The following is a 14,702-nucleotide window of genomic DNA, read 5'->3' as shown; positions in this document are numbered from 1 at the left end:
TGGCATGCACATTAACAGAAACAAGTGTTATACTCTTGCTTTCTATTCATGCACATTTTCAAGCAGCAAAAATGGGAGGTTCATGATGATGCCACCAGCTGGTACTCTCTGACTTGCGTGCTGAAGATCACGACTTAAGAGAATATTTGCATGACTGAACACAGCAGTGGCGGCTAGTAGTATCATTATTAACCGTTCTTCTACATGTGCTTCCATAGCAAGAAGGTGCTTAAATACCAGTGATAAAAAATGAAATCTTTGAAGTGGTTTAAACTAACAGTTTTCAAGTTTGTTCTTTGGTTTTAGTATTAGTACATTTCCTGCAAATCTAAAGCCTTTCTTAAATTAAATAAATGGCAAAAAACAACAACAACCCTGAGGGTTCTTAGCCTCTTGCAGTCTTTTCCTTTCTCACGAACTTAAACTTTTTGTCAAAGTTTGAAATTCTTTAGTTAAAGTCACAAGCTATGTCTTAAACTCATTGACAGCACCTTATCTGTCAGCTTCAGAGTCATAACAGGGAGTGGGGGCATTAAACATGCTGGCCTATCTTAGAGAGTTGCTTTAAGTAATTTTTAAAAAGCTACATAAATACCAATATTATTATCTTGTCCTGAAGGAGGTTTCACCATTCTCTCCAAATGGCAGAAAAATATTTTACTAATTGTGACAGGACAAACAGCACTATACAGCAAACCAGCCCTTTCCAAGGCAGGAGATGATATACAAAGGCAATCTAAGGAAAATACAATAAGTAACCCTTACATTGTTTTAGTTAGAGCACCAGAAGTTCTCAGCAAATGGAGAAACCTTGCCTATGGAATACCCTTCCCCTTAAGGCTCATCTAGTGCCTACCTTACTCTAATTTAGACACCAGGACAAGATATTTATTTTTACCCAAGCCTTTAATTAAGAAGGGATTGATATTTTAAATTTGCTTTTACAATACTGTTTTAGCCTGAACAGTTTTATGAGACCTGTAAGTTATGAAATATTTTATTAATATAATGCTGTCTTATATCAAGTGGAACCATTGGTCTATGAAGATCAGTACTGTCTACTCAGACTGGCAATTGCACTCCAGGCTCTCAGGTCAAGGTCTTTCACATCTCCTACTACCCCAGCCCTTTCAACTGGAGATGCCGCGGTTTGAACTTTTGGACCTTCTAAATACAAAGCAGAAGTTCTATCATAGAGCCACAAACCCAACTCATGCCCCCAAAACTATTTTTGCTCTGGCTGGGTTTTTAATAGTTTGTTAACATAATTATTTTTATGTTATGTTTTTATGATATTTTTCTTTGTAAATTTCCTGGAGCTGGTTCTCTGGAGTCATGGCATAGATGTTTCCTAAATAAATGAATAATACAGAAATCAATTTGTACTTTGGACAGAAGCAACCTATTATTTAAAATGTTCACTGAAGGCCATAAGAACAAAGGTCCAAAATGCAACAAACGTTTCCATTTGGGGAAATGTCCAATCCTATGAAGAGTTACTCTGTAGAAGATTGCACTGCCCTATGTCTTTTAAAAACTATACTCATAAAATAGAGGGACCAGGAATAACCTTGGGTCGCTTTTTTGCACAAAATGGAGGGACCAGGAATAATCTTGGGGTGGCTTTTTTTGCACAAAAACAAAAATGGGGGGGGACAGATGAGCAAGTCACATTTTGACTTTCTATTGCACACTGTTAATATACTAAACAGACTCTTGGGGGGAGGGGCTGAGCCATGTTTGGATCATAGGTGGAATAAATACTTTGTTCAATAAGCCCTTTTTAGATTATTTATTTTAGTTATTAAAATATAGCCGTTCCTCTTGGCTCAAGGCAGCTACTTTAGATTGGGAGAAACTCCCGGCCAAGGTCACAGAGAACTGCTGCCAGTTATAGTACAAACAAGCAGAACAATCCAATATAATGTAGCTTCATACACTCAATCTAAAGTAGTATAGTACCACGAGGTACCAGTTGACCGTTCCTGAAGGTATAGTTTAATTTCTTTTTATAGACAAGGAACTATGCAGCCCAGGAACAACTGCACAGGCTGGAAATTAAACCAAGTATCTCAAGTCTTAGGGGCACTTTTCACAATATTGTTTGTACTTGTGCTATACTTGTGTAACCATACCAAGTATGGTGAATGTGTGTTTTGGGGTGCTCTTCCATTTAAATTACATGTAAACAGCCCCCCCCCCTGGAAATAAAAGATGTTTTCTTTATAGTTGACAGATTGTACATTCATTTTGTATTCTATCATGCACACACCCAAAATCTCAAGAAGTGTATGAACTTATTCTGAATTTTACTGGTTGCAAAATATATGAGTGAACTAAAGTCTGATGATTATACCAGTATAAGTCCTTGGATAGTCAGCAGTTTGCTACAGCATATCTGAAGCTTTGCTTTAACAGAAGATTCAAAAGATACTGATTTGGAAAGTCTACAAAAGAACAAGCAAGTAATTGTGCTAATGAGAGCCTGGCCAATAAAGATGCATTACTAAATAAATGCATTCTCCCATTAGAGAATAGAACGCTGCTGACAGATAAGGAAATGGCAGCTGCTTCTCAGAGACACGCCAGTATCATCCTGCTGCTCTGTATATTAGTCACAACACAAAAAGCCTTAGAGAAATTCATTAAACCTTTTCTATTTCAAAATAATTTCATAAAATGAAATGATCATAGCTCTACTAAGGTAGTAACAAACAAGCAGCTTTTTATTAGATAGCAAGGTGTTATGGTTAGTATTCTGTACTACACTACAATCCATTTTAAGATAAATAAATTTCAAAACATGTAACCATTGCTTACCTGGATAAAGATATTTTAACTCATGGATTGAACAACTCATTCTGGCTCAAATTTGCACGAGTGTGTTTCACTCACAACACCAATCTGGTAAAAACCTAATTTTTCATGTTGAGTATAGCTATATTAAAACCCAGACAAATCAGCTAAACCATATTTTAAATTGCACAAAGTCTCATTAGAAAAGAGACGAAAGTTAAGGAACCTGAAGGGATTCTTTTTCTGAATGTATACCTCTTAGATTCAATGTATAGAAAACATGTTGTGACACTCTTGAACATTTTAGAAACAAAGGCAAAAATAATACACCTTAGCTTTCAAAATTGTAAACATTAACAGTTGCAGCAAAAAGCAGACAGATTGCTTTGTTTGTGCCTATATCAAAATAGAATAAGGAGGCATGGTTGCCCATTACAGACTCTTGCCCGTTGCAATCTGAAAATTCTAATCTTTTCATCAGTAGCACCACATAAGCACAAAAATATTTAGATTAGAAGACCTATTTTAGATATGTAAAGGATGGAGGTGGGGGAGAAATGGAAAATAATAACAACAGTGCCTCAGACTAGTGCCCCACTCAGAGTGGTTAACAAAGTCAGTGTTATCATTATCCCCACAATACAGCTGGGTTCATTTTTTCCCTCCTCAAGGATTTCTGCCCCCAAATTTTCTGCTGGAAAAAAAAAGGGAAAAGTTCGGAGCACTGAAAAAAAAAAGGCTCCTATGAAAAATTCTCTTTTGGAATGAGTGAAATGCTTTTTAAGATAAAGTTTTACTCTCCCAAAATGTGCAGTATGAACATTTTTGCATCAATTACAGCAAAGATAATTCCTATGTACACTGAAGACATACAACATATTTTGAGGATATGCTCACTCTACGCACGGCTGCCTTTGAGCCTGACCTGGAGGTTACAGCTGGTACAAAATGCAGCAGCACGTGTTATTATGAGAGTGCCAAATAAGGTGCATATAACACCATTCTTACGCGAGCTGCATTGGTTGCCAGTGGAGTACCGGATCAGATTCAAGGTTCTGGTATTGACCTGTAAGGCCCTGTGCGGACTGGGACCAGCGTACCTACGGGACCGTCTCTCCCCATATATTCCCCAGAGGACACTCCGATCAGGGGACAAACAGCTGTTGGTGGTCCCTGGCCCCAAGGACGCCCGCCTAGCCTCGACTAGAGCATTCCACCTGGTGGAATGCTCTGTCTGCTGAAATCAGCGCCCGGCAGGACTTACTATCTTTTCGCTGGGCCTGCAAGGCAGAGTTGTTCCGCTAGGCATATGGCTGAGGCTGGGCCTCCACCAGCCTGGAAAAAAAGGGTTGTATAAAACCCTTCCCGTGAAGGCTGTCCACCATCTTGTTTTAAATATGTTGTTTTTAATGAACATGCATTTTTATTGTATTTTAATTGTATTTTTAATATGTTGGTATCCACCCTGAGCCCACCTGCAGGGAGGGCGGAATACAAATTTGAAATAAATAAAATAAAATTGTTTAAATGTAAATAATTTCAGCAGCAATTAATATGCTATAATGTTCAACAATTATTAAAGAACTCAGTGTGTTCAATGTTAAAGGTTTTAACAATATCCAAATATACCGATAGTCCGGTTGACAATATGAGACTGTTTCTGGCCACTTTTATTTGTTCACTATGAAAACTGTTCTCCAATTTCAACTTTTTCCCTGTCTCTCAGGTAGCAAAAATTAAGATACAGGTGCTAAGATAACATAGAATGCAACAGTTTGTGGCTATGTCTCAATTATTGGGTATATATATGATAATGACACTGACTTTGTTCACCAATCTGAGTTGGGCACTAATGTCTAGAAGAACAATATACAAGGATACTGTATTTGCAATTCTGCTTATAGAAAACAGTGTGCTCCTAAGTAAGAGTTACACACATTGAAGTTGGCTAAGTTAGAAGGTTATAACTCTGTCAATACACTTAACAGTAACATTTTATATGCTAAATTATAAATGGTATATTTTGTGTTAAACTATAAAATACATCAGATATGATAGGAACGTATTGTATATGTTTCCATTTTTCCCATTACCTATGATAATACAAGAACACAGCCATTAGATTTTGCAGTTGTTCAAGGCACCCCACTTCCTAACAATATCTATTTCTTCTTCCTGTGCTAAAACTTATTTTCCTCCATTTCCATTTAGGCAACATGCAGAGAGAGAGAGAAACAAGATGCATGCATTACAGTTTTTATCCAACTCACTGGAATAGTTACAATTTAAAGGTCCTTCTTGTTCTACATCATATTTCCCAAGGTGTGGCAATTTCACCCATAAATTGGCAACTTAAAAGCCAAATGCTGTAGAATCAACAGCACTTTTCTGGGTGTGACAAACTTGCTTGTAGCAAAGGTTGCGGCCATTCTTTTACACTGAGAATTCTTTGAAGTTTACAGCATCAGTCATCAAGTTTACTGATGATGCAAGCAATTAAACTGAAGCATTGTTTATAGGATTCATCCACTACATTTTATGCACTATATCACATGTTGCTCTTATATTCTCTTACACTTATATATGCAAGAACTAACTTTAGAAATTATTGCCATTGTTTAAAGAACCCCTATAGCAACAGCTGGGAGGGGGAAAAAACACTTCAAATGTAAATATGACAAGACCATCCAGGAGCCAAGATTTTTCCAGACCTACTTATTGCAGCAATAGCATTCATTATTATGATTTAAACCTCTTTTTCCTTTCTATTAATTCTTAGTGAAATTCCCTACTGCATAAACTCGGGGATTCTATCTGCAACTACTATTCTGAGGTTAAATGGTTTGCTTTCCTCATAAGCACACTGGCCATATATGGCAGATGTACAGAGCTGTCAGCTGCAGGTGCTTCTCCCAAAGTACGACCATGGCTCATGTCCAGTATCACAAACTGAGTAATGTGCATAATAACAACAATGTTCGATTTATATACCGCCCACTCAGAGCATATGTTATTATCCTTACAACTATCACCCGCTGAGGTGGGTGGGGCTGAGTGAGCTCCAAGAAGCTGTGACTGACCAAAGGTCACCCAGCTGGCTTCAAGTAGCGGAGTGGGGAATCAAACCCAGCTCTGTCACTCTTAACCACTACACCAAATTGGCTCTCATATACATCAGGATACCAATTATCAACCATTTCTTGAGATAGCACTGTCAGTTTTTTGAAGTATCACACAACATTCATATATGTGCATTTATCAGCAGCCTTATCAGAACAACTGCACATATTTAAAAGGAAGCTGTAATACTATTCCAAAAATTAGTGGGGCTGGTGATATAAGAGCTGCCAGGGAACAAGCACCCCCTACCCATATCTCCCTTATTCAATCTGTTATGCTGAAAACTTTGCAGAATTATAAGAATTTTAAGATGCATATACATCTTTATAGACAGCAGAAAAACTTTATCCACTCTCAGAATAGTATGTTTGAGCACAGTCTGGGCTGGATCTTGCAAATGATTTCCACTGATCAAAAGGGGGGGGGGGGTACTAGTTCCCCCTTCTTACAGCAAACCTCTGAGTGCCCCATCATGCTGTTTCTCGGGGTCCAGTAGAAGATGCGCTCCCCTGATGAAAATCCTTCTATCACAGAAAACCTTTGGCAGGAGAGTTAAATAACTAACATCCAGTCTCAAATGTACCATTCTTGAACAAGATGATTAAACTATTGGTGGCTGGGCAACTTCAGGAAAGAAGTGAATTGTTGGATCAGTTCCAATCTGGTTTCCAACCAAGTCATGGGACTGAAACAGCCTTCGTTGCACTGGTGGATGACCTGCACTGGGAGATGACAGGGGGAATATGACCCTGTTAATTCTCTGGGACCTCTTGGCAGCTTTTGATCTAATCAATCATGGTATTCTTCCACACAACCTTGTGAGACTGGGACTGGGTGGCATTGTTCGGTGGTAATTTTGTTCTTATCTTGAAGGTAGGTTTCAGAGTAGGGTGCTGGGAGACTGCTACTCCACCCTTTGGCCTCTAGCCTAGGGTATCCCACAAGGGTCTTGGTGTCTCCCCCCCCCCATGCTTTTCATCATCAACATAAAGCCATTGGTTTTCCAGAGATCTGGGTTGAGTTGTCACCAATATTTAGGTGATACTCAGCTCTATTTCATGTTTCCAACAGATTTCAGGAAGGCTGTAGAAACTGCCTGGAGGCAGTTTTGAAATAGATGGGATAACAAACTGAAACTTAAATCCTGACAAAACAGAGGTGCTACTGGTGGGGGGAATTTTCAGGCGGGTAGCCATGCTGGACTGTAGTAGAAAAGCAAGATTCGAGTCCAGTAGCACCTTAAAAATCAACATGATTTTTAGCTTTCAAAAGTCAAGCACAAATAGAGATCCTTGAGCCTTTATATCCCAATCAGAAGTTGGGGGTGTGTTGCAAAGAAGGAAGTCAGGATGCAAAGGTACAATGCAAAATGTAATTAGCTTGATTAGAGCAGGGGAGGAGATAAGAATCCTATGTCTCTAATAATCTCACATTGTAATCACCCCTTGAAGCTTCTCTGCTTGACAACTCCTGCTCTTAGGTCAGCAATGAAGTGTCCTGGAAGATTAAAATGTTCTCCCTGGGAGAAACATTGACTGGGATATAAGGACTCAGGGATCTCCATTCTACTTTTATCTGATGAAGGTATACCCTGGAAATCCTGTTGGTCTTTAAGGTGCCACTGGACTTGAATCTTGGTAGAGGGAAGTGTGATCCAGGAAATGGGATGTGTCCTGTTCTGGGGGGAGTTGCACCCCTCTCCCCAAACAAGCAGGTTCATAGCTTGAGAGTGCTGCTGAATTCAAGCTTCCTGTTGAATAAAAATGTGGCAGCAATGGCCAGGGGTGCCTGAGCACCCCTCATGAGCCAATTGTGGCCCTTCCCAAGTACGAAAGATCTTGCCATTGTGGTGCATGTCCTGGTTAGATTTAGTTTATTTATATATATCATATTTGTATTCCGCCCTCCGCGCGAGCAGGCTCAGGGCAGAAAACAACATTAAGAACATTTAAAACATTCCATATTAAAACATTTAAAACATCATACAAAAATATCATACAAAATAGCAGCACTCTTTTTCCTGATGGCGGCAATACAATTAATAACAAATAATACAACAGTACAACTGAATATAGCAGCAGCTTAAAAACAGTGGTGGGCAGCTTTCAAAGGGAGGGGGGTGGATGTTGTATCCTCCAGCCAGCAGAGGCCCAGCCTCAGCCATAAGCCTGGTGGAACAACTCTTGTCTTACGGCCCGGTGGATAGTAGATTCTGCCAGGCCCTGGTCTCGGTAGACAGAGCGTTCCACCAGGTAGGAGCCAGGACTGAAAAAGCTCTGGCTCTAGTCAAGGCCAAGCAGGCCTCCCTGGAGCCAGGGACTGAAAACAATTGCTTTCCTCCTGATCGGAGGGTCCTCTGGGGAATATACAGGGAGATACGGTCCCTCAGGTATGCTGGCCCCAGTCCGGACAGGGCCTTATAGGTCAATACCAAGACCTTGAATCTGATCTGATACTCCACTGGCAACCAATGCAGATTGCGCAATATTGGTGTAATATGCATCCTATTTGGTGCTTTCATAATGATGTGCGCCGCTGCATTCTGCACCAGCTGTAATCTTCGGGTCAGGCTCAAGGGTAGGCCCGCGTAGAGCAAGTTACAGTAATCTAGCCTAGAGATTACCATTTCCTGGATCACTGTAGTTAAGTAACAGGTAGACAGGTAAGGGACAAGTTGCCTGGTCTGCCGCAGGTGGAAAAAAGAAGACCTGACAACCGCTGTGACCTGTGCCTCCATTTTCAGGGAGGCAACTAGGATCACTCCCAGGCTCTTAACCCTCGGAATTGGCACAAGCTGTGCCCCATCGAGGGCTGGGAGCCAGAGTCCCAAATCCAGGTCTCCGTGGCTCAAGTACAGGACCTCCATCTTTGTTGGGTTCAGTTTCAGTCAACTCTGTTTCAACCAATCAGTCACGGCTGCAAACACATATTCCAGGACATCTGGAGCTGAGCCGGGCCAGCCGCCCATCATCAGATAAAGCTGGGTGTCATCTGCATATTGATGACACCCAAGCCCAAAACTTCGCACCAACTGGGCAAGCGGGCACATGTAGATGTTAAACAGTAAAGGGGAGAGTATTGCCCCTTGCGGGACCCTGTACACCAATGGGTGACGGGGTTATGTCTCCCCAAGTGCCACCCTCTGTCCCCGACTGTGGAGAAAAGACAAGCCACAGTAAGGCAGTCCCTCGTATCCCCACATCGATTAAACTACTACCACACGTTCTACAGTGGGCTGTGCTTGAAGACTATCCAGAAACTACAGCTGGGCCAGTTTCACACATCTTTACATAGTGTAAAATTCAAAGAACAAGGGTGTCTTCATGGCACGATTTCTGATGATTTTCTGACAGAATCGTGGCCCTCGTTCCATGAGTTTTGCGTTATGTAAAGACATGTGAAAACAGCCCTAGTACAGAACATGGCCAGAACACTGACTGGAGTCGGTAACAGGGTCCCTATCATTCCAATCTTGTTGCATTTATGCTGGCTCCCATCAGGACCCAATTCAAGGTGCTGGTATTGACCTTTAAAGCTCTATATGGCTTGGGGCTAGCATATCTTCAGGACCTCCTCCTGTCCACTCCATTCATCTTCAGAGATCCTACTTCAGGTGCCCCCATACCTAATGCTAAACAAGTGGCAACCTGAGAAAGGGCCTTCTTAGGAGAGATGCATCTTAGGGAGATACATCTGTCTCCCCCCACCATTGCCTTCTGCCAGCAAGTGAAGACTTTTGTTTGGCATACCTCCAATAATTGTTATCGGCCCTCCACCGGGTTTTGGTGTAATATGTTTATAAGTTTTTAGTGAATTATTTTATATATACTTCATTTTAAACGCTCTTGTAATGTTGACATGCTTTAATGTTTTGATGTTCACTGACTTGAATGCTTGAGAGGAAAAGTAGCATAGAAAAGTTTTAAATAAAAATAAAATAATCCCTAAAGTAAAGAATATGTTGCAGGGCAAAAAGGTCATAATTAGACATCCACACTTTTAAAACAAAACCGTCCTCACAATTTATAATCCAAACTATGCAGCATTTTAATTTCACAAGTAGATGAAATCCTGACCAGGTTTGAAATGGTATACAGAATACAATCTGCTCTCCAAGTATAATTTCCTTCCAGCAGTTGGCAAAATAGGAATTTAAAACAGTCGAAAATAAATTTCATTCAACCAGCCTCTGCTTACTATTTTTGCAAATTGTAACACAAAATAAGATTAACCTTTTTGTGATTTTTAAATTTATGGCCGTATACACAAGATTTAGGACAAATAAAATAAATTTTAGAAAAAACATTTAAAATACCTAATTAAAATTCAATTATTTAGTACACTGAAAGTGCAATCCTAAACAGTTACTCTGGTCTGCTTAAGATTGCACTGAAAATCATTAAAAGCTTATCAGTAAGTTTCTCAATGATAAAGCAGGAAATCTTAAAGCCTCACTGACAACACAGTGAATGCTTTGGTCACTACTGAAAAGCCACTAACATGCAAGCAGTCCTACTGATTTCAGTGGCACCAGTTTACTTATAATGTTTTTTAAAAGGAAAGGATTAATGAGTGCATTTAAGAGATGCATCTTTTAATTAATGGATTCCATCATAGTTAACTCACCCTTAATCAAGGTGCTGTAACAAGTAAACGACTTCTAGATTTACAGTTCAGACTTATCCTCCTAGCCTCTCTCAGCCTTAACCTCCTTTATTACATAATAGGGTATTCTGCTTATACAAGGAAGTACATAGCAGGAAGCAAGTCTTCACAATCATTAAGGCAGTACTTCAGTAAATCCCAATTCCTACTGCTCTCCAACAGCGATACAGTGGAAATAAGGATTTTAAAAACCCTAATTATTATAGAAATCCCAACGTCTCCCCACCTCAGACATCTAAAAAGATAGTTATTGTGAAATATGAAGAATTCTATTTTTAACAATCTTTTTCCCCCTTTGCCTCATTGATTTATTATCTGTACCCTGGGAGAGCAAATGACAGCACCTCTAACTGATATCAGACTTTAAAAACGATTTAAGGTTTTCAAATCTACGTAAACTGAAACTAATATGAAGCTGAACCAGTAGATGATTGTTTCAAGTTCTGCCAACTAACTGGTTTGATCTGGTACATCTTTTTTAAAAAGTTACAGAAAAATGCAAAATATCTTAGCACTTGCAAATATTCAAAGCAATGTGACTATCTTCCCTCAGTAAATGTATCAATATTTGGGGATCTACAAGCAAATCATAAGAGCTGTTGTAGTAAAATTTTGTTTTTATAACAGGCTAAGAAATAGTTATGGGCTCCCATTGTGCCACTCTGTACTATCCCAAGACTTGGCCCTAGTATCTGAAGTGAGGCCTGGCAATATTAACAACCTTCCATTAGACAACATGAGTGCTCTGGGAAATTTTAAGGACCACCGACCCTTTAAGGCAAAAGAGAGAGAGGAAGCTATATGCTCAGCTTCCACAGCTCTGTTCTGTCTTTCTAGATTTGATTGTGAATAGAGATGGGCACAAACTGCAAAAAAACGAACCATGCAGTTCACGGTTCATCACATTTCATGAACCACAAACCATGAACTTTCACGAACCTGCCCCAGTTTGCGAACCGGTTCATTTGGTTCATGAAAATGTCACATCCAGGTCAGCAAATCGTCACTTCTGGGTCAGCAGAAGGTTACTTCCAGGTCAGCAGAAGCTCTGCAGGAAGTCCATCCCCAGTTGCCTAGGAAACCGATTGATCAGCGCTGGGCTGTCTGCAGTGACAAACCAAAAAATGAACCAAACGAACCAGCCTAAAGTTCATGGTGGTTCTTCAGAAATGAGCTCTGATGAACTGCCAGTTCGCGAACCACGAACTGGCCCGGTTCATCATGAAGTTTGGTTCATATTTTGGTTTGTGCCCATCTCCAATTGTGAACTATAATAAAGATTACGCTAGCTCTAGTTGGAGCTCTCTTCTCCCTTTAGCATCTACTTTTTAATCTTTTTAAGACAACGTTTTTAAAAAAGAATTACAAGTACAGTACTTATTACAGTATGTTGTATTTCAGCCTGGGAATCTATAGTGGAATAACTGATATTATTGTCTTTCATGCCTTTACACAGTTAGCTACATAGATCAGCAGGAACCTGTATAACTGTTTTACGGCATTTTTTCTTGTCTGGACCTACAGATGTACTTTAGATGTAGCACTCCGAACACTGGCTTGTACAGCAACAACTACAGTGCACTTTATCCCAACAATCTCACATCAGATTGTGCTAACTATCAAATCTGTACCAAGTCCAAAAGGTCCAGCAAGTACTATGAAAAGATGCTGGTGGAAATCCTGTTTCCTATGTAGCAACACAGTACAAAATCTCTCATGCAGCACTGCAGCATCCCACCAGGGGAAAACAGTGGTGCAGTAGAACCAATAGTTGCTACTAGGGTAGGACAGAGCATCACAATATCAGTAGTCTAGCACTAATCCTATGTACTGCTGTGCCTGGGTTAACACTAGATTACAATTTATCCTCATGCAATCTTTTAGGCATGGAATCATCATAATTTCTGTATGATACAGGCAATCATCCATTGGCACTTTCATAGGATCAGTTAATAATATGAAGCTATATCTCCAAGATCCAAGTCTAATGCTCTAGCCTCCAGACATTTACTTACAAATAATCTTATCAATTATCATCATCTTTGCAACTGCAGGCTCTAATCTTATATATCATGCTATAACAAACAGAAGCACATAAATGTAACATCAGTTCTTACAAAACATTTGCATTAACACTATGCAATATTGTCTATCGCTAGCAAGGGGTCGTTTGCCACAAGATGCAATCCTTTGAGGTGGATCACTTCTCTAAAGGATGATTATGTAACATCAATATAAACATTAAAATATCCCCTTTTAGAGAAGGCTGCAGGGGAAGAGATGGCTACCTATAAAGTTACTTGTATAGAGATACATTAAAATAGAAGGTCAATCAGAGAAAGAGGTTAATCAGGAGTAAGTAACATTGCCATGTATGTGAGCCATTCTGTTATTATGGCTGCCAAGATAGCTTGCGAAATGATACTAAATATGGACCCAGAAAGATTCTCGCAATTAGAGTTCCTGAGACAGAATAGCACTGCTGTCCCTAGGATCCTTCTTTTCATGAAGCTTCACACACACATTTTGTTTGTACATTTTGCTTCAAATTACATATAGATGTTGAATGCTTGCTTGAGCAATGAGATATAATCCAGGAAAATACATTTGCTTTTAAGTATTTGTGAAACAATCATCTCTGTTGTACGAAGAAAAATGGTATTATGAATCTCATTCTGCAAAAGGCAGATGCACAAATTAATTCTGGAGTTCATTATTTTTCCTTCATCGGCAATGCTAGACTCCACATTTGACGCCCTGCATTTTTCTTGTTCATCACAAAACACAAGCAATTGTTGACCGACTTAAAAATATTTCATTAAAATACTTTACTTTTGTTTGGCACTGTGCATCAAGAACAGAGGCACAGTCTCTAATATCACAACCACAAGAAACTCTGTTCCATTTATGTTTAATTCTTAAGTTCCCATATGCCAAGAAAAAATATCTACCACTGACATCCATAGACCTGAAGCCTTAATGATGGGAGGCAAGGACACAGTCACATAATGTACTTCTGCTACATAGGACAAAATGAATTAAAAGGAAGCCTACGTCTTGCTACAGTGAAATTCAAAAAGAATAATTCATTGATTTCTCATACTAATGGTTTGAGCACATTTGGTATTCTACACAAACCTTTTACATGGTGACTTCCAGTCTTTAAAATTATTTCAAGATTTCTGGCTATGCAGCATGAACTTTAAAAACCTCACTAACAGATAGCTGCATAGGCTGTGCATGCCAAATAGTACAAGAAATGGCAGTTCTCTGAGCCATATAACTAGATTATAAAATATTTTTAGATCTTTAAGATAATGTTTAAGACATGTATGGGTTGCTTCTGATCCACCTGTTTTTCTATCCCAAATTACAACAAAACTGGGTCATTGTGTTTCCACTTATATCATGACTAGAAATACAACAATCATTTTGCAATCTTTCCCTTTTATATACCCCACCCATGAATCCTTGAGTTTCGAGTTCCTGTCTATAAACAGCTAAATCTACCAAGCTTGACCACACCTGACAAATACAAACACTGCTATTGCCAATATTTTCATTGTATCTGGCTTGCATTTTTAACCCTAATTACTATTTACAAAATTGGAAGAAAACTTCCAATATAATTTGATGTGAACAACCTATTTCCAGAAAGCATAAAGCCAGATTAAACTAGAACAGGCCAACATCTAAGTTAGTCGACATCTATTTTTAGTAATGATTTATAATCTACCACCAAAATCTACTGCCCTTGCTAGAGGACACCAGCTCAATATTTAGTAATGAGAACAATAATGTCAAATAGACTAGAAAATTGTACCAATTTATTCTGATTAGATCAAAGAGAAATTCTGTAACAGAGCCACGTATGTGTATTAATAAACTAGTTTTTAGGGTCTAGTAATTACAGTAGGTTCAATATTTTTTAAAAGTCTAAAATTTTCAGCTGTTCAGTGTTTTGGAATGTATATTATTCTCGTCACTTATATAGTTGCAATAACTGCTGTTGGAACTGTTTTATTTATCAGGTGCATTAATTCAACATCAAAAGAGCTATATGAATACCAGATGAACTACTTGACTATAATTTTTTTTCTCTGACAAATGTTATAGAGAAC

The 14,702-nt window shown here is 39.1% G+C and overlaps 1 protein-coding gene across 1 annotated transcript in view; it reads right to left on the bottom strand.

The window, feature by feature from the left end:
• The window catches only part of CPEB4 (cytoplasmic polyadenylation element binding protein 4), a 94,403-nt gene that overhangs the window by 76,699 nt on the left and 3,002 nt on the right, over positions 1-14,702 (bottom strand). The gene's annotated exons all lie outside the window — the stretch shown is intronic.

This window comes from Eublepharis macularius, chromosome 4 (genome assembly GCF_028583425.1).
Source record: "Eublepharis macularius isolate TG4126 chromosome 4, MPM_Emac_v1.0, whole genome shotgun sequence".
Classification (NCBI taxonomy): Eukaryota; Metazoa; Chordata; class Lepidosauria; order Squamata; family Eublepharidae; genus Eublepharis; species Eublepharis macularius.
Note: the sequence above shows the minus strand (reverse complement) of the source record. Positions and strands in the feature narration are given on the sequence as shown.